This window comes from Myodes glareolus, chromosome 23, assembly GCF_982192425.1.
Source record: "Myodes glareolus chromosome 23, mMyoGla1.1, whole genome shotgun sequence".
NCBI lineage: Eukaryota > Metazoa > Chordata > Mammalia > Rodentia > Cricetidae > Myodes > Myodes glareolus.
Window position 1 is genome coordinate 42174148 of NC_142048.1, and position 22350 is coordinate 42196497.

Below are 22350 nucleotides of genomic sequence, written 5' to 3' on the forward strand. Positions count from 1 at the left end.
GATGTAGCAGCAACAGGGGATACAGGTGTGGCTATACCCTCCCTGACTCCCAGTTCTGGATCTGCCTTTGTCACCCATCCTGTAGCTGGCAGGCTCTCAGGACTCAAGGCCGTCTCTTTAGGAAACTCTTTCCTCACTGCCAGCTCTGAAGAACTCCCAGGTCCCTGTTTATTGAATGACATCACCACTTGTCAACCTTTGACTTGTGTTTGCCTTGTCCTCTTGCTATGACTGCAGCTCATGAGGGTGCCTATCCTATTTCTTTACCGCTGTCTTTCTTACCTCTAACACAGTGTCTCTTGGAGCAAAATAGGAATTCCTCAATGAGTATGCACTCAACAAAAATGCTTCAGACTACTCTCTTTTACTCAACAGTTGTGCAACATGAGTAATATAATTGAACTTCTTGGGCCTCTCTCTTATCCTTTGTAAAATGGAAAGAATGTTTATATTCTGTCATGGTGTCTCCTGAGCATGAAAGAAGATGGTAACCATACGAGGATCTTTGTAGGATTCCTAATCTATCTAATAAACACAAACTATCACTTTGTTGTTGAGTATGGAGTTTCTAAAGCTTGGGAGTGACTACTAAAAATTGTAGCGAAAATCTCAAAGGGAGCTCTTCAAAATGTTAACAGAATCCAATTTAAGGTGACCAGTAGAATTGAGAGAGTTGTACCTACTCAAACTTCCATTTGGCAATAAAGACAAGAGAAGAGTAAACCCTAAATAAAAACAGGTCCTGAAAATGCAGGCACCTGTCTCCGAAGAAAAGGATCAGTAGGAACTCCAGAGCAAGGGCACTGCCTTTCAGACAAGTACTGCCACCCAGAACTGGCTTGCTGCAATAAGAAAGTCCCTGTCGATTCCACATCTATTAATATGATGCAGCTTAATACCAAGGAGCGTGATCCATTAATCAAATTTAAGGTGCTAAATCCAGGAGCTATAACCTCCATTACTTTTCCCCAGGTAAGTAGGAATGTGTTTTCTATAAATTGCTTCAAAGTGTCCTGAGATTTCTCTAATCTAATCACAAGAAATGGTGACCAGTACTTTATTAGATGGGGCATGTTGGCTCATCTTTCCTCTCATTCCTGTGCATTTCTACCCAGATAATGAGGCTTCACAGGCTGAATTAAAAATAAAACCAAAACAGAAACAAAACATATTATTGATATCACAAAGGGAAGAGGTAGAAAAAAGAATGTATTGCCTGTGGGACTTTTATGGTCCAAAAAGAGCTGGAACTTCGTTGGTTGGATTTTCTAAAGATTGGAAGGAGAAAAACTCAGCTTGTGACTGGGAAGCTGGTAGGTTCCCTGGGACAATCCAGGCAGCCAGCTCAGACATTTCAAACAAATCTGTAAGCTCTAACAAAAGACTCGTGAATAGTGCTCAGCAGTATCCTGAGATATGGCCAGTCTGTTTACCAACATTTAAACCGCACTCCGTGTAGACCTAGAATGACTGTGCCTCCTGGAATACTGCAATTTCCTCCCAGTGAGACACACATTGATACAGGGAAGATACATATTCTTTACTCACCTTTGACTAGTATAGAAACACCAAAGGTGTCATCACTGTATTTTTTTTGATTAGTTATTTGTTATCCCCTTAGTTATTAATAATGCATAAGCAGAGAAGTCTTTGGCTCTTTTTTGGATGGTTTGTTTCTTTATTCTTGTGTTTCCTCAGCAGGAAGATTTATCAAAGCGGTCTCTCTAATCTATTGTTCTTTGCCTTGAATATGCCTTGTCAGATGCTTATCTTTGAGGTTTTAAGCTTTTGAAAACACTCTTTTAATCTCCCTTTATCACTTTGCACTGTATCTGGCTACAAGCACTCCTAGAGCCACCTCTTCTCTTTGCTTACATCCAGGTCTGAATGCTCAGATAAAAGGTAGCTGGGACATGAGTATTTTACCAGGAGCTCTTATGAACCACACATCGTACAAGAGGCATGGTCCATTAGTCTCTCAAAAACATCTAATTTTTTTATGTTGAGAACTGAGTTTCCAATCCTAACCTCACAGCTGCTAAATCCAGTTTTCTGATCCTGTTTTTATCCTGCGTCCGTCCTGACATTTCACAGACGAGAAGGGCATGTCTGATTTCCACTCAATTCAGCCATTAGCGACTACACACCTCAGCTGCTGGCTTTTCAACTGAGCAAAAGCAGAGGGGATGTTTCGGGTCTTACCACCACATTCCCTATGGCATTACTCTGCTATGCATCTGAGGTTAAACGCAGCTGAATCTTCTGTGCCCATATTTCACTGCTGTATACTAATTTCTTATGTGATGCTTGAATTTCCCTTCTACTCTGTTCTTGGATCCATGCCTAGTCTTAGCTATATCACTTATGTCTCATCCCTTTCTCTCCTGCATTTACTCATATACTTGAACACTTGACAGCCAGTGGTCCTTAAAATTGGCTGCACATTGGAATCATTTAGGAAACTTTAAAATATTTCCAGTGCCTCGATGCCCACTCCAGACCAATTAAATGAGAATTCTTGATGGAAATTCTTCTCAGAGGATTAGAAGACACAGTAAGGATGAAAACTATGCTTAACCCATTGTTAGCCATGTTCTGTGAGATCATTGCCTAACTGGGTATAAGGCAATGCTTGCAAAAGCCTCTTTACTATCTCTGAAGTTCAGCTCATGACTCTAGGGTACTTTTTGCAAAGGTCAGTACTAAAGATCTGATTATCTGACTTAATACACCTTCACATCCAGTTCTCTTAGGGATCACAGAATGAAGCCTCAGTAACTCAATAACATATTCTGATTTTATTAGGGAAGGCAAAAAAATTGTCAGGGAGGAAGGAAGGGAAAAAGCAGAGAGGCTTTACACCCACCCAAGGTTAGGATGGAAGGAAAATAATATTCACTTTAGACTGTTCAGCCAGCCATTGACTAGTTCAAGTTCTGCATGTTCTAGAAAACCCAACATCTCTTTCTACCTTAAATGAATGCTGTCCTGTGTGAGCGGTATCACATGTGTACTCTGACGGTTACACTGGAATGTGCTTATTGAAATAGAATGCTTACCTGTCGCTACTGTCATGTTGTAGAACCAGATGGCTTCAGGATAAGCTTCCTCCTATGCAAATGATATTCACAGAGGGTTGCTTGGGATGTAAATTAAAGCATCACTCCACAATAAACTATACGTGCTCGGCGATCAATACAGAACTCTAATTTTCTCAAGTGTAATGCCTTCTAATGACAGGTTCCCAATGTTAGCTGTAGACAGTTACATGCAAGATTATACATCATGGGGATGTCTCAGCAGTGAATTATTAATCTTTGCTCCCCCTCTGCATTACATAATTGATAATGACTCTATTGACAGTTCCAAGAGGCTCCTGAGATGGATCTGTGCAGGGAAAAGGAGGCACTGCCAGCTGGGAGTGGAGAAAGTGCAGGGGAAGGCATGCTGTGTATTCTAAAGAGTTCATTCGGGAGCTGTAGTTCCAGTCTTGAGTTTTCGTTTCTCTTGGAAACTTAGCCACGAGCCGAATGTGCCTGTAGAAATGAGACACCTTCCTGCTGGGGATAAGTGTTTTCTGTGAATCTTTATGTTTCTGGTGAAGAGTTTTGCTGGTGGGAAAATACATTTCATTCTCCATCTGGACCCCAAGACCCAGTAAAGCTGAGAAAGAGACCACTGGCTTCTTCTCAGAAGATCTTTTCTTTACAGATTTATCCTGTGTATAAACAGAAGGAAGAGGTAGGGGCAATAAGAGAATTGGGGAAGAGAAGATGCCCCATGGCCCATCACATCAACCACATTTTTACAATGCATGCCTATCTTGGAAAGAGAAGTAAACTCTTTTACAAAGGGTCTCTTCCTTCCTGGATCTGGCTGGCTTCATGTGACAAAGAGGATAAATGTAAATTATTTTTCACAGTTTACCTTAGGAAGACAGGCTGATCCAGAAGGCAAAATCTGTTTGCATGTGACTGCTCTGCGAGCCTACCCACAGTGTAATTTTTTTTTCTTTTTCCGTACAGTTGGATCATTTCCTAAGTGACAACTGGCTTTTCATAATTTGACTATAAATATACCCAAGACGGTAACACCCACATTGACCATTTTGTTCTCAGTTTTTCCTCTCATTTAGGGTTTTCACTACACCACACATGGGAGAACACTTGCTCTCCCCATCCTGATTCCCATGAAAGAGGCCATTTCATTAAACGAGAAAAGAACTGGCCTAAGAGTAGTAGATACCATATAGTCCTTTCAAGTCTTGTTCCTGACACTAAACAGAATACTTTGTGGGATTACAGGCCTGAATCATTAGGTGCCACCAGGAGCCAGTATCTGCAAATGTACTCTTCAATTATTTCATGAGAGTTCAAAGTATTTATTTATTCAAACACATGGCACTTGACCATGATGACGATTAAGGTTCACTATTACAGAGTGTCTTATGCTGTATGCTGATAGGAATGACAACTGTGGCCATTAAATTTTTCAGGTAAGTCTCAGAGTGAGAAAGCTTGTGCTGTTGGAGTAAGAGTAGACTGTAGCATGTAAGGCCGACTTGTTAGTGTATCTGTTCCCGCCCAGTACCCCACAACCGGCAAGTCCCAGAGAAAATCAATCACACAGAGATCTCTTTAAGTTATAAAGCTGATTGACCCATTAGCTCAGACTTCTTTTTCTCTTATAGCTCATATTAACTCATTATTCTGATCTATTTTAGCCATATGGCTTGGTACCTTTTTCAGCTGTCAGTTCACATGTTGCCTCTTCGGTGGTCTGGGCAGGAATGGAGGAATGCGTTTTCTCCTTCCTAGCCTTCTCCTGTTCTCATCGCCCCGCCTCTACTTCCTGTCTGGTTGAATCACCTATACTTCCTGCCTGACCAATCAGCGTTTTATTAAAATACATGATTGACAGAATACAGATAATTCTCCCGTACCAGTAGATTGTGTCCCAACTGATCTAGTTTATACAGATCCCAATTAGCTGCTGCTGCTGCTGCTGCTGCTGCTGCTGCTGCTGCTGCTGCTGCTGCTGCTGCTTCTTCTTCTTCTTCTTCTTCTTCTTCTTCTTCTTCTTCTTCTTCTTCTTCTTCTTCTTCTTCTTCTTCTTCTTCTCCTCCTCCTCCTCCTCCTCCTCCTTCTTCTTCTCCTTCTCCTTCTTCCTTCTTCCTTCCTTCCTCCTACTCTTCTTCCTCTTCTTCCTCTTCTTCCTCCTCTTCCTCCTCCTCCTCCTTCTCCTCCTTCTCCTTCTTCTTCTTCTTCTTCTCCTTCTTCCTTCTTCCTTCCTTCCTCCTACTCTTCTTCCTCTTCTTCTTCCTCCTCTTCCTCCTCCTCCTCCTCCTCCTCCTCCTCCTCCTCCTCCTCCTCCTCCTCCTCCTCCTCCTCCTCCTCTTCTTCTTCTTCTTCTTCTTCTTCTTCTTCTTCTTCTTCTTCTTTTTCTTCTTCTTCTTCTTCTTCTGCCTGTTCTGAAACTAGCTCTTGTAGACCAGGCTGGCCTCAAACTCACAGAGATCTACCTACCTCTGCCTCCCAAGTGCTGGGACTAAAGGTCTGTGCCACCACTGCCTAGCCTGAGAATAATGTTTCTTATTTAAGTGAATATATCAGTCTCCTAATGTATATGCATACTACATATGGAAATAGATTGCAACTATGGTGAATTCACTGCTAATCATTTTCAGCTGTATAATCAACTATGGAAAGAGGATTGACTTGAGGCTACTTGCAGAAAAATATCCCTTCATTTTGCTAATGAATAGAAACATTTATCCTAATAACATGATGGCAAAATTTAATTTGTCACCAACCATTAAAGAATACTTCAGACTTACATCTTTTTAGTGCCCATGTTTCTGACATATGTATGTGTATGTATGGAATATATATATATATATACACACACACACACACAAATATATATATATACCCATATATACTCATATAAAATATTTTACTTTATTATTCTTTTACTTACTAAGTATTTCAATAAATAATATTTAATTCTCTGTTTGATAGATACTGTGGCCTTTATACCTTTTAGTCATTGTTCTGGAAAAAGATTCTTCTTTAATTTTTTTACAAATACAGCTGACTGTGGATGTCAGTTTCAAAATATGCTGGAGGAGCACCCATCTGTACCAGCCCATCTTCATTCTGCTGCTTACTGTGCTCGTAGTTAGCTCAAATCACATTATAACATAAATATTATGTTGTCAGGAATTCTTCCTTTTGCTTTCTTTCTCCTCTCCTCCTCCTTTATATCCCTCTCTTCCTGTTTCCCTTCCTCCTCCCATCCTACACTAAGGCAGACTCATTAATGGCCTCCAATCCCTGTTTAACCATGTCACTATTGATCCAGTTGCCTCTATCCCACAGTCATGAAGTAAACACCTCTGAATCATGGATATTTCTTGAGTTCTCTCCACCTTCCCCTCCTCTTCTTAATGAGCAGCCTACCAGCTGACAAATTTCCATTCACTGGGGCATCCAGTCCTGGGTGACAAGGACAGCATTTGGTTCAGTTGTCTTTTCTTGGTAGAATCCTATTCCAATTTCATTCTGTTACTGCAGGAAAAGCATCATGATCAAAAGCAACTGTAGAAGGAAAGGGTTTATATTGTTTCTTTCACTTCTAGGTCACAGTCCTTCATTGAAAGAAGTCAGCTCAGGAACTCAAGCAGACACTGATGCAGAACCCATGGAGGAAAACTCACTCTCTGACTTCCTCAGGTTGCTTTCTCATACATTGGGGAACTGCGTATCTAGAAACAGCACAGCCCACTGTGGGTTGGGCTGTCCCACCTCAGTCAACACCCAAGATGCTTCCTCACAGATCGAACCACAGGACAATGTGAATGAAGCAATTCTTACTTTAGCTTGGGTCAGGCTGACAATAAAAACTAATCATGACAGCTAAAGTTAGGAACAGGCAGAAGCAGATATATTTTACATCTAGTTGAAACCATATATCTTAGTGCTATCGAAAATATTAGTCAAAGGAATTTTTGACTTTTAAGACATGACCAAGAAAAGAATACAGCAAATTGTGGAGAACCGAGGTAGTTGGGCAAAGGCTGGATGATCAGGTTCTTCTGAGCAATTGTGTGCTTGTAAACAATTGTTTTTACTTTTTAAATTTTATGGACATGTATGTGTCTGTGTATGACTGTGGACACCTGTGTGCAAGTAACCATGGAGGCCAGAAGTGGCAGATCCCTCTGGAATTATAGGTGCTCATGAGTCCTGACAGGAGTGCTTGGAAATAAAGTCAGATCTTCTGCAAGAACAGCAAGTACTTTCAACTGCTGAGACACATTTCCAGCCCCTATAAAAGTTGTTTTTCATTAATCTTTTTTATTTTCTATATCTGCCTCCCATACAGTCATTTGCTCAGGTTTTTTTGATAGGATTCTCTAAATCTATACACTCATTTATCCAGTTTTTTTAAAAATAGGATTCTCTAAAGCTCTAGCAGTTCTCACTACAGGACTATCATCATTTTGCATTCTAATTCTGAATTTGTTTATTTATTCCTCATTAAATATCTTGTTTTATTTGAAGTGTGAGAATGTTTTTCTGGAGCCTGTGGAGGCCAGAAGAGTGTTGGATGACCTGGAGTTGGAGCTGTAGATGGTAGGAGTTGCCTTATTGGTACTGAAAACTGAACCTCAGTCCTCTGCAAGAGCAGTCAATGTTTTTAACCATCAAGTCACAGAGTCATCTCTCTGAATGCCAAATGCCTGTTTTAAATTGTGTATTATCCCAAGTATTATGAGGAACAGCCATATTCTGTATTTCCAGAAACTTTCCTTTTCCAGCAACATTTATTCTTTTCTCATACATTAGATATTGACCACAGTTTTCTCTCCCTCCACTCCTCCCAGTCTCTCTATAACCTCCCTTTCCCCTATATCCATTGTTCCTCTGTTTCCTTTCAGAAAAGGGAAGGCCTCTCAGGTATGTCAACCAAACACAGCATAAAAGTTGTAATAAGACTAGGCCCAAACTCTCATATTAAGACTGGGTCAGGCAACCCAGTAGGAGAAAAAGGGTCCTAAGAGCAGGCAAAAGAGTCAGAGACACCACTCAATCCCACTGTTTGCAGTCCTACAAGAACACCAAGCTACAGAACCATAACATATATGCAGAAACTTTTCTTCATATCTTGAAGAGTATGAAAGAGATCCTGGTGAATGAAATGTAAAGGCTGTGTGCAGGATCCCGAAGACATAACTGTAAAACTACATAGAGCGTTAATACATATAATCAATCACCTGCCCTGTTTTTATGTCATGACTCCATCTAAAAAAATAGGGCACCATTAATGTCAATAAAATATATGCAGAACTTAGTAATCAGGCCCATTTTGTTGAGACAAAAGTAGTCTTCAGAAAGCTCTTCTTTCCCATTCCTCCTGTACTTCTCAATCACAGTTCTGAAACAACATTGGTTTGATTAGTATTTACATTTGGATCTTTATAATTAATTGATTATGTTATAGTCTGATCATATAGCTTGTTTATGTTTCCCAATGGAACCACATTCTCTCTATAAACAGAAAATCATTTCAGGTTGTGAAGTAGGATCATTCCTATGGAATTCTCTAGCTGTGCACTGCTCTACCCCTGGTCAAATCTGATTGGCATAGTCTTTGTCTCCTGGGTTAAACTTTACCTGCCTCCTCAGTTATATTTAGCATGGTCCCTCTTCTTTGTTTACATGTTAAGACAACAGTCTCTTGGAGAAAAAGAAGAAGAGATTTTCCTTTAAACTTTGAGGGAGATACTTTTAAAACCTAGCATATATGAAGATGTATTATCCCTCTTTTAAGTTTGCCTAACAATTTGGCAACATTTACAATTATTGTCTGAAAGCCACCACCCTCAAAACTTTGAAGGAATTGCTCTGTCATCTAGATGTGAGTGATGTTGCTGAGCAGTCCAAGGTCATTGTATTTCTTGATGCTTTTTTATGTTATCTGATTTCTTTCTTTTTTGGAAGCCTTTGGATCTTTTTTTTCTTTTCTTTTTGAAATTGCATTTTGGTGTGATTTGGATCATTTATCATTCATTATTCTGGGAACTTAGCAGACTCTTTTGATCTGTAAAAAATATTATCTTAAACTTTTTGGGGTTATTGTACGGAGAATTAGCTTCTCTGAACAGTGTTGCATGAGGTGGAGCCCAGTGTGTAGGAGGCACAGACCGCTGAGTTGAACCTGGAGTTTGTGTTCATGGATGTTCCTAAACTGTCCTGCTTCACTGCACAATCTCTAAATAAGAATTCAGTTCTTTCATGGAGGGATCCCCAAAGATCAGGATTTATGCCCTTTTTGGATATTCATAAATTTTCAGGAAAACTGACTGCAAGTATTGCCTGGAGCCTTGGGTGAATGGAGTAAAGTTGGGTAAGTTAGAGAGAGTTCATGAATGAGCAGCCCTCCAGAATGGCGTCCTTCCTCCATATGTCTTCTGTGCTCGCTATGCTTAAGCCCAGAACTACTAAGCTCAATTTTTCCTCAAAATCAGCTGCAGAATTTTAGGGATCTTCCAAGGGTCTGAACACGTCCACAAAAATTTTGTTTAAATCTCATGCCTCACTTCATCCTTCTGTGGGTCTGGTGTCAATGTATACCAACATTTCTGAGTTCTGTGCAGGGTTCAGCCTTTATAAATCGGTATTGTTCATCTTCCCAAACATTGTCCATATCTCTGTATTGTCTGATAGTTCCTGTTTCTTCTCCTTGTGCTTCCATTCTTAACATTTCTAGATCTGAAAAGGATTTCGATAAGAAGTGTATTATATATATATATACATACATATACATATATATGTATATATATATACTCATTTGAAGTTCTTACTTTCTCTTTTAAGACAATATTATTTATTATTTGGTAATCTCATACTGAAAGCAATGTATTTAGATCACTGTTCCCCCTCTCTTTATAGAAGTTCTCAGTTTCCATGTAAGATGTATTATCCCAAGGAAGTGGCAGGAAAAGAGATGATTTGGTGTATGGAGACATGAATGCAGCAAGCAGGCTTTAATCTACATGAGACTGTCTTTTCAAAGTATGCAAGAGACTGGGCATGTGACTTTTTGTGAGACTGTTGGATTTCATCTGGCAAGACAACTTATTGATTTTTTTCTCTTTGGTATTGCCCAACAATGGCTATTTTTTATTGTATCTTCATTCTTATTGAATTTTTTAAAAAGGAAAAAAGAAAAAGCAAATGTATTGTGACTAGGGTTAGATTGGCCTCTCTTTTCATATCCACTTTCTCTGTTCCAAGCAGAATTAAACTATTGAGGGGGAAAGGTGCTTAACAAATAGGACTTGTTCTTGTCGTGGATGCTATCATTAATCTAATAGCACTGCTCAAGTTCTGTGGCCATTTCATTTAGTAATGTCAAAATAACATTGTTAAAGAAAGATGCTGAACTTGACCTTCCAAATCCATGCCCTTGTCTTTCCTATTTATTATTAAATTTGTCTTTCAGGATCAAGAAAGTGAAAGTTTTCTTTAAGAAACTCTACTGTGTTTATTTACTTGTATCTTTTAAGAGAAACTCTCTAGATCTCTCTAGTAGGCTGGCACATCAGAAACTGTGATTACCTATATTTATAATTTTACACTAAATGCACACAAAAAATCCTTTTGAGTGAATGAGAAGAGAGGAAGTCACACTCTGTCCACTTTTCTTCTAGATTCTCTGGGTTGCTCTTGAGAAGGTAAAAATCTTACTCATATAGAGGACCTTGTTTTCTTGGTTTCCCCCATCCCCTTTAGTTCTTACACTCTACACTTTCTCATGTGAGTAGTTTCCTAAGCCCTGAGGGAAGGGATTTGATGGAGACATCATTTAGGTTTGAGTGTCCCAAGGCCTCTTACACTGTACAATGTCACCTGCTGCAGGAGAAAGCTTCCCTGGTCATGGGTGAGAAAAGCACTGCTGATACATGAGTATAGCAGAATGTCATCAGAAGTCATTTGTTGTTCTTCTCTTTTTAAAAAAATTCAAACAACAGCATTTGTTTTACCCAAGGTCCCTGGCTTGGATTGTCTGAGGTTCTTGTTTATCCCAGCTGTGTCAGGAATGTGTTCCACCTTGTAGGGTGAACCTTCAGTCAAATGAGTATTGGCTGGTTACTCTCACAAATTTTGTGCCAACATTGTCCTAATTTATCTTTTAGGGAGGACACCATTGTAGGTCAAAGATTTTTTTTAGCTGTGTTGGTGTTTATGTTTCTCCTTTGGTAGCATTCCTGTACCAAAGATGCTAGCCCATGGGGTGAAAGTTCTATGAAGGCACCACGCCAGCTTCTTCATGTTCAATGAGTTGTGTAGATATTGCCTACAGCAATGGTTCTTTACTGTCAGTTTGTGGAGAGCAACCTATAGTTTTGACAACAGCCTGGGATGTTTAGGCATTCCCACAGGATCCCTTTGCCCAACAATTCAATTTGATGTAATTGATTCTAGGTCCTGGAAACTTCATTTTATCACAAGAAGTGTCCAGTTAGGTCTCTGTATCCTCCATCATTGGGCAATTTTATTTATTTTACCTTTCTAAATTTGAGGAAGCTTCTATTGTATTAGATTTCCATATAAAGCTGTGTTACTCCATATTCCCTCCTGTCAACCTCTTTCTACTCAATAATCCTTTTTCAGAGTCTTTCCATTCATAACTATTCTGCTTCCCTTTTCTGGGAGCTCTGTCTGTCTCCCTGTGTTTTACAGATTGTAATTTGGTTTTAATTGACTTAGCAGATAGTATCAACATATAAACAAATACATATCATTATTTGTTTTTCTGTGTCTGGGATTGTCACTCAGGATGATTTTTTTCTAGTTCTGTCCATTTATTTTCAAACTTCATGATTTCATTTTTTAATGGTTAAATAACATTGCATTGTGTAAAAGTACCACATTTTTTTTATCCATTCTTTTGTTGAGGAGCATCTAGGTTGTTTCCAATTTTTATTATAAATAGAACCACAATGAACATACTTGACAGGAGTCTTTGTGGTAGGATGAAGCATCCTTTGGGTATATGTCCAAGAATGGTAAAGTTGGATCTTGGGATTGGTCAATTCCAACTTACTAAGAAAGTGCTATACTGATCACCATGACCAAAGCTCATATGAACTCACAGAGATGGAGACAGCATGCACAGGGCCTGCACAGGTCTGCATCAGGTCATCAACACACACACACACACACACACACACACACACACACACACACAAAATGGCTTTCAGTTTAGTGCTTTTTCTATGGAATTCCTGAGTATGTGAATAAGTGGATCTTTTATTCTTATGCCTTTTCTTGCATTTTTCCTTCTATTTTTGTTTTGTTTTGTTTAACTCTTATGTGCTATTTTTGTTTTATTTTATTTTATTATTATCCTTTAGAAGCCTGTTTGTTTTCTGATGAGTGACAGAAAGGGAGTAGATCTGGATGCAAGGAAAGACAGAGAAGGACTGTGAGAAATAGCATGATGGAAAACTGTTTGCAGGATATATTATGTGAAAAAAATCTATTTTCAATAAAAATAATAAAAGACAAGATCTAATAATTTAATGATTTAATAATTTAATGATTGCACATCATCTCACTCACCTATTTACAGTATATATAAAGAGGATTCACTGTACCTTTCTAAATTATTCTTTTGGATAGTGTATAAACTAATAAATTTATTTGTGCAATTTTCACGTTATATATCATATATATTGTCTGATGATAAGTATTTCCTAAAAATTAAGTGGCATGATGAGTGAGGTACCAAGAGACAGAGCCTGGTTTCCACACCTAGTACTGCTCTCAATTTGTCTCTCCAATATTCACAATGATCACCTCGTTGATGCCTGATGGGCAGTTCTAGGTTTTTGAATTTCCATGGAATCTGTATTAGTGAGTGATTGAGAGAGGTCTTGAAAACTGTATGTTCTCATTGGATCACAACATGCTGGTTCCCATTTGATCAGTGAATATTTTTGGAGTGTGAGTGGACACGTGTGCTGTGCATGGTGGTCACAGTGTCACCTCTGAACATCTCCAAGCATGGAGGTCGTGCGCCTGTTGCTCTCTCACTGAAATTGGGCACTTGCCATTTGCATTTGAGATGTAATCTTTAATGTATCTGTCTTTAATTCTCTTAAATTCTCTGTCATTTTTTAAAACTACAACTGCTCTCCATCACCCTGTCCCTCTTTATTTTATCTCTTGGCCAATTATTTAGCATTTTGTTTCTAGGATTTGGGGATTAAAACATTCAGCCAACTAACCCAACAGTCTCCCACTCAATCCATCTTCTCAGAGAGACACCCACCATCAATGGGAAATTAAGCAGTTTATTTTCTCCACCTCTCCGAGTATTGATGCTCACCAAGTTCCAATAACTATATACCCATTTGATGAGCTATGTTATTTGAAGAATATTCTGAGGTTGACTGTAATCTACAATCTGATTTAAGTTTATCTTCCATTCTTCTATAGAAACCATGCTTTATCCTTGTATTGTATGTCACAGATTAGGTGATCTTACCTCTTAGCCTCTGCATCAGTTGCAGCTTGTTTCCTTGGAGTTAGAAACACTCTTCACTCAGCTAATGCACACACGACACTTGTTTACTCCAAGGAGTATCCTCTGATTACCCTGAAACTCAGTTGTTTCCCATCCATTGGGAGGATGTTCCTCAGACAGCTGACTGCTGAGTAACTTGCGTTATGGCCTATGCGCTTCTTCATGTAGCCTACTCAATATATTTGTTCTCACCTTTCCTGCTTTTGTCAGGACACCAAACACTCTCTAATGCTTCCTTGGCAGTAATCATTTTTCCAAATCCTCCTCAAGAGGATCAAATGCATGTATGGAACTTGTTTTATCTACATATTGAATAGAAATTGACATTCAGTACTTACTTCTTGATAAAGAAATTTAAAAAAAAAAGCACTAAGAAGATGTCCTTCCACGGACATCCATTTTTATTATTCTGCACATTGTTATAAACTTACTATTCACAGAGCTTGCACAATTAACACCATCTCCAGCTATAGTAATTCTGTTACATGACCACAATTTCTCAGTCCTAAAATTCAGAGTAGAAATTTGAACCCAAAACACATAAGCTTCATTTATTTTTCCATTATCCTTTATCCAAAGCCCCTAATAAGTGGTTAAATAATGATATACACATTTTCTTTAAATCTACAGTAATATACTTGAGTATGGGAAATGAACTATCTTTATTTTTTGTCTCCTATAGAGTTTAGAATTGTTTTGAAATGGACAAAATTTTACAATAAGTGTGATATCACAATTAAACCCACTAACACCATTCAGAGCTGTCCAAGTGGGTACAACTGGTAAGAAAGGAGGGGAAGACATGGAAAAGAGAGAGAAAGGAAACACAGGGAGTCAGACACTGCATTGTCTCCCAGTGAGTCTGTTCCTCTCTGTGCAGGCAGATGATGGACACTGATGGTGCCCAGAACTGAAACCAGGAAACCGTCGTGTTTTATAGCCTCTCATCAAAGTGGAATCGATGTCTATACTACTGACCTGTAAGCACTGAAGGTTTGGGAAATAGGAAGTAAAGGACAGTTTCTGCCTCTGCTACAACACCAGTCCAACCCTGTCACACAATCAGATTTCTTAAACTGTTTACCTGTTTCTCTTTATGTCCCCAACCAGGAACAACTGTAATTGATGAATAACTTTTCTTAGTAGACCACACACCTCACTTTCTGTCTTGAAAAATTTAGCATAGTATCAAAATTGTCCCTGGAGGTGGAGAAAATGTAACATACCAAATTAGGACTATTTTGAACTCTGGTTGTCACATTCTAAAAATATTCCCTATATTGGTTTGTGTAGTTTGACCAGGTATTACTATATGAGAATTTCCCATTGTAAAACAGTCAAATCAGTGTTTTAAGAATCTGTGAGTTTGAGGTGTGATGTCGAAACTATCAACTGATAGTTTCAACCAATCACATCTAGTTAGGGTGTGGCCACCTAGAGCCCAGGTAGAAAAACCTGGGGATGCAAATGTGGGCTCTCTCTCTTCACGTTGCCCTCTGCACCTATTGGATTTCAGAACTCCCATTCTTATAGTGTAAGTTTCCCCCTCTTTAACCGTTAAAGTATTCCTGTTACTCTTGAGCTAGCCTGGTTACTCATCATAACGACCTTATTCACGACAGAGGTGTAAATAAATTAATTCTTTAGTTGAATGTCTGTATACATAACTCAAAAATAGCAAATAAATCGGTGAGATCTGGGAGTAATTTTGAGGTAGATTTTGTTCAAATTATTACAAACTTACTAGGAGCAGCAGGAGCCTAAGTACAGCATTTGCCCCTATGGCTTCCACCTGTGCAAGCAGATAGATTTCATCTCATGTTGCTTCGTCATTATTGTGCCATGTCTCTTAAGTCACCCTGCTGTTAAACATGTACGGATGTTCCAAATGGGAGGAAGATAAATGGGTAGCTGTGGCTGGAATGGGAGCGGATGGGTTAAATTGGCAGCGAGGCATAGCATCGTACCAAGCACAGGTCTCATCCCAGCTCTTCTCTTGGCTGCGAGTCATTTCTACTTTTACACTACTTTATTGCTAGCCTGGCTTATTCTATCAAATCCCTAACTTACGCAGCAGAGTACCCATTCTTTTTTTTCCCGCCATCTCTGCTCAGGAAGCCCATATCAATAAGATGCTGTTACATAGCTGTCATCTCTGCCCTACAACAAATCTCACTGTGGCCGAGTGTCCTGTGGCTGCAGGTGCTGTTAATGCTTTCCTCGCTCTCAATTGATTTCAAGGCTGCCTCCCCATCAAGCAGCATCCTCCCTCTGAAAGCACATAAGCCAAACTGAAGGAAAGATCATAAAAGTGTCTGGCAAGCTCACATCATCTTCACGGGACTTGACATGGCTGGATAAATTCTTCCCATGTGAATCCTTTTCTAAGTTTCCCCAACTCTCTAGTTAGCCTTCTTTGTTTCCATTTTGTGAAGGCTTTTAACTGACCCCAGGAAGCCATCAGGCTGGCTTGCAGCCACTAGGGGGTGTCAAACTCCTATTTTGTTAGATTTGCTTTTATTGATAAATATAATTGTATTTTTTATTGTCATGTTATTGTTCCAATGTATATGTATACTGCATAATGTTTAAATCATGGTAACCATTTCTATCCCTTAACCAGTCATCATTTCATTACCATAAACGTATTAAAAGACTTCTCTGAGTTCTTGGAAATATACAGTCCCTTATCATTACTTGTGTCTCTCACCGACCACACCTGGTTGCCTTATTCCTACAGTGCAATCAATACACCTTGATTAGCCTTTTCTTAGTCTTCTTTTTCTTAATCTTCCAAGCATTTATCAATCACTATCCCCTGTTCAACTTCAACGAGATCAATGTTTTTGTTTACCACATGAATGTGAGATCACACAATACTTTCTATGAGTGATGTATTCCCTTTAATATAATGATACCCATTTCCATCCACATTTTCATAAAAGGATTGCATCCTTTATATAGATGACTAATATTCCCTTGAGTGTATGTATCACCTTTGCCTTATCTATTCAGCAGCCAATGGGGCAAAGCAGATGGCTTCTCTTATTTGTTAAACTAGATTATCCTTAACATAACGTATCCCTTTAAAACCTTTCATTTTAACTTACAGAAAGCTACCCGAGGTCTTCTCTCACTGAGGAGTGCTTGCCTTGGTCCCAGATCCTGCACACAAACAACACTGTTCCAGCTCACACAGAGGACAGTATAACTGTGCTTACTTGAAATCCATGAAAGGGAATGGTATGTTGTCAAGAAAGTGTCCTGCATGGAAAGAAAATAGGGAACTATTAAAAAATATTACATGATCCAAAGATATTCCTATTCTTCTTCCAGTCCACCATGAGTCACCAACATGGGGCCATTCGATCTTCTCATGATGGACTATGACATGAAAATACAAGCCAAATAAACTATTTCTTCTCCAAGGTACTTTCTGGATGTGGTCTTCATCACAGCAACAGAAGTTTACCCAGGATAGTTCGTGACTCTCCCCTTTCTCCCTCCCAGGCAGTTTTGTGATACAGAATCTTTGCCAGCAACCTTGAGGTTCATGTGACAGACAAGATAATGAAGAACAGCTCTGCCCATGTTAGCAGGGAATGCAAGTGTTTCTACTGAAGGTTCCCACAAACTATGCCTGTGATCTAATGTGCCCCAGGCACACACAGCTGCTTCATCTACAACATTCTTTTCTTCCTTTATGGCAATACAGAAACTATGCAGCGTTCATTAAGGCCTTCGAGCTCTGGTTCCAGCAAACCCTGTGACATTTGCTCTCTATCCACTCATTACCCATCCACTCCCTTGCATCACGCGTTCTGGTTCTTCTTTCTCCATGACTTACCCTTTCAGATCTGTAAGGTGAGCTCAAGCATTTTCCTGTTTTGAACAGGACGCATGCTCACTGCAATAAGCAGTTTTATTTTTAAAGTAGTTTCATTCTATTTTCCCATTGCACTTGGATTAGACCCAATGACCGCATGTGACATTAATTCCCCAGATCAACCTTTTATTGGCCTCTCATCAGCTCTAAGGCAAGAGGAATCGCCTTGTACATCCGGTACACACATCAGGTGTTTGACAGGGTTTGCATCAGGTAGGATAAAAAGTCTAGCTGAAGCCAAAAACTCGAGAGAGAAAATAAATCTTATTTGAAGTATCTTATGAGCTATATAAACCTTTGACTTTCCCCATCTCTTTATAGTCATTATTCTTACCATGTTAACAAATTTCAGGGACTCCTTTTTGTGTATAAGTAGCTATCTCTAAATGAGGGTGGATGCAACAATCAAATATAGTGAGAGTGGAGACAACAGTGTAGGAGAAGAGGTGCTACTTGGAAATCAGGAAGGATGCAAGCCCTTAAAAGGTAGCACAAATTATCCCAGAGGTTTAGTTTTGGGGTGTATGCCAGGGGTAGATCCTCTTCTTTCCCCAGGGCCAAATGTACCACATTTTCTGCTCTAATAAACATCGTTGCTTTTACCTTGAACTTCTTATAAGAACAAAACCAGCATCAGTCTTTGGCAAGTGACAACAGCAAAAATGCTTTGGAGGCCAATAAAATTGTGCAGGTGTTATCAAATATCACATGTGCCTCTGACCAACGCTGTCCTTGTTTCCTGCCTTCCACTTACTACACCTGCTTGGCTTTTCCCTTGATGTCTGTAGATACTGTTCTTCAGTGTGGATGCTTGAAGAAGCAGTACAGGAAGGAGGATTTGGATTGAAATTCCTCTTGCATTATCTAAGAGCGGACGGGGGACATTGCTACACCAAGTCATAGAGATGGAGTGGGAGAAAAAGGACTGCTAAGTCACTGATCTGAACATGATGTCCCTGCTGTCACCCAGGCAGTTTTCCATCAAGAACAGATAAAACCATCAAATGAGAGAAACAACACAGATCCAGAGGAAAAAGGGCTTGCCAACTGCCCAATAAGAACTCCAATGGGGCATCTACCCAATGTGCCTCGGATCAGTGTTTCTGTAAAATGGGAGGATTATTGTTTCATTAGTAGGCATTTTAAACATCCAAGCGCAGTGAGCCCACTGGAGCTAAATAAATAAGCTGATGTGAAGGGCATGGAAAGACATGGAGATAGGGATGAAGCGGGCTGTGCTAGCTGGTGGGAAACAGCTCTTATCTTTTCTCTCCTCTTTTTATGCACCTGTGAGATAATAGCATATGTGCTCATTCAAAGTGAACTATTGATGGGGACTTAGTGCCGTCACTCTGCCTTTTCTTTAAACTAATTCTAGGAAGATTTGCAATGTTATCGCTGCACTGCCCGACCCTTCTGAACCTGTCAAATAAGTCTGCTCACAATGCATATTAATCTGGGATGTGTGATTGGAAGAAAGAGCTGATAAGTCCATCTTCAAGATGTGATAAGTCCAAAGTATTTCTAATGAATGAGTTTTGTGTTAAACATCTGCAGAAACACCAAGCCTAGGGATCTTTAATTAAACACACACACACACACACACACACACACACACACACATAATGAGAAGGAAGGGGAGATCATTCCTGTATGTGATTTCAATCCCTGCAAGAGAACTATCTTTTGTTGTATTTCTCATAATTAAATATTGCATCAAACTCTCACACTGATCTTGGAAGGAAAGCTGTCACTAGTACTTTCTTTAATTTATATGATTACTTTGTGTGTGTGTTGTAATAATTTTGAATAATTTGGGATAAATCACTCATAAATACAACATTGAGGCTAGCAAAATTTACTATAAGGTGATGTTTTTTTGTATTAATGATAAAAAAGACGTATTTTCTTGTAATAGAAAAGAACACAGGCAGTAAACAGACTTCTTAAAACTGCAGTCTGAAGCTAAACTGGGAAGTTAATAACCAGTCCTGAACAAAGGGAGAAATTCTTATGGGGTATTTCTGTCAAGGAGAATTTGGTTGAAAGAGAGAAAGAAGTTCTTCATCCAACGAAAGGCTGTGATCTACACTCTAAGGGCCCCGTGGCTTCTCGCCATGGGTTTGCTAGCTCCAGTTGTTTAAGAAGCACAGTGATTTCACACACGGAAAAAGAAGGATGCACCTTGGGAAATTTTAGTATCCTTGGACTCTATGGAGACCACAGGGCTTTCATCTGCTCCCTAGTAGCTCAAAGTATATATATATATATAATCTCCTTTGCTCTTTTCAAAGGTCAGGGTCAGCAGATTTTTTTTGTAAGGGGCACATCTGAAGTGAAGAGACAAGCATGTGCAGTGACAGAAAGAAGTCGCCGAGAATGAGTTGAAGCGGATAAAAGCAAAGGTTACAATCCCAGAAGCCTTCCTGGGGCAAAAGGATAAGAAACCCCACTGAGCAATGACTAGACGGGTGATAAGGTGTCAAGGGGGAAGATTCTGGTATTGGGACTCTTCAGTTATTGGACTTTCCCGTAGGAGAACTCTTGCCAAGGGAGAAGGGTCATAATGGAAAGAAGAGCCCAACAGTCCACTGATCTCTCCTTCTCTCCTACAGGACCTCCTTGTTCCTAGTACATCTTAATCTCCTGTTCAAAGATGGTATTAATTGTGTGCCATGGTGGGGTGGTGAAACAGTGATGATGCCCAGTTCCTTCAAAAACCATGAACATATTGAATAGCAAAACATCCTGATGTAGTTTGTAGCATTAATTTCTAAATATGCCCTTCCAGTTGAGCATCTTAGCCTCAACCCCTTTACTTCCTTCCTGCCTCCTTCAGTGAATTCAAGGCACAATACAGTCAGTTAAAAATGTCTTCACTCCCTGTGTCAAAATAGCCATGCATATTTCCAAAAAAAAAAAAGGAACTTACCAATAGTCCTACTTAGCTATGATGCCTGTGAACCAAAACAGCCTGGAGCTCTCTTCTTAGACTTGAAACCCATTGAACAAGAGGAAAATCATGCTTGGAAATGAAAACCTCACCCAGGGTTAGGGAAGTCATGGATCTTGGAGAAGAGCCTACGACCACCACTTTGTTAAACCAGTACAATTCCTAACTACGTTATAAATATTACTTACCCTTACACCCACAGATATGTTTGTTTGTTGGTTGGTTTTTTGGTTTCTCTTTTCTTTTCTTTTCTTTTCTTTCTTTTCCTTAGTTTTTCAGCAGATGGAGGCAATTGCAGAAAAACACAGCTAATCAAAACTCAGAGTTGTGGTGACCAGTCCTATTGAATGCATCTACAATATAACCCACCTGTCTCAAACCTAAGACTCTGGAAACATTGTGGAAGCAAGGATAGAAAGGTTGTAAGAGCCATAGAAGTTTGGTAATATATATTGAGTCTCTTAGTAATATCCTAGGTATGTAAAAGCAACACTTATAATGCCTCACCAACATAATTGTTTAAAATGTGAGCTGAACAAAAAGAACAACAAAAGGCATACTAAAGAAAGTCCCTGAGGTCCCAACACTACACACACACACACACACACACACACACACACACACACACACACACACACAAAACCAGACAAACAAAAAACAAAACCAAACACCAAAAACAACCCACAGGGATCCAAGGAATGCTGAGTGGAGGAGAAATAGGCCTCCCCAAGGACAGTTAGTTATCTAGTACCAAATGGTCAGCCCTGAAAAACACACGTGTGTGTGTGTGTGTGTGTGTGTGTGTGTGTGTGTAACGTTATATAGATTGAGCAGGTTGAATTTATGTGTTTAGAAATATATATGCATATAATATATGCATGAAATAATTAACGAAAAAAGAGACATGCGTTTGAAAGAGTGCACAGGGGTTTATGGAAAGGTTTAGAGAAAAGAGAGGGAAGGGATAAATGATATAACTATATTATGATCTCAAAAAAAGAAAAAAAATTAAAAAGCTGTTATAGCCATGTAAGATCTAACTGTAGGTCATTCCAAGAAAGACAAAGAATCATGTACGACCTCAGTCTAAGACATTCCATGACAGTAAAGAAGATGGGTTTTTTTCAAAGGGTTGTAGTTGCAGAGTAGAAGACAGACAGCAGTTTGTAGAGCAGGGAAAGTATTGTATATAACTGATGTTAGCTTTTGTTAATGACGGACCTTACTTTAATAAGATAGGCCTGGCCTAACTCTAAAGTAGAAAAGAAACCACCAACTTTATTGTGGTGTTTCTCCATTGAAACTATAGTTCCAAAATAAAGGAACTCTCCAGGGAAACTATTACAAAAAAGAAAATTAGAGTATTTGATTTACATTGTTTTTTCTTTCCCTGAATAACTTTAAAATTTCTGTTTTCCCTAAGGATGCTCATTCCGCATTTATATGTAATTTATCTTCATGTTAAAAGTTCTGCATACCTCTGAGAGTTTATACCCTGGAACCAATTTTTAGTCTACAATGGAATTTCTTTTTAAAATTGTGTTTATCCTAGATCCCTAAAAATAAGGCTCTATTTTCTGTATGCCTATACTAGTTCATCAAAAGCGAAATATGTGGCGGTTTCTTCAGAAAGTCTATAGATATCAGACAGAATTTGACTAAACTAAAATGATAAATTAAAAATACTGATATTCTAAGAATTGTCTCTGCTACTGAGAAAGTTTAAACTAAGGGAAGCTGACGGATGCTGACCTGGTTCAGGTGTGTGTGAACATGGTTGTTTATGAACCGTGTTCTCTCTGTAGCAGGAAAGGACGGTTCCTATTTGAAGTCTATAGATGTGTCTTTGCATTGATGTCTTCTTTCACATAGGACAGATTGTTTGGTTTCTCCTGCTTCTGTCTCACATTTG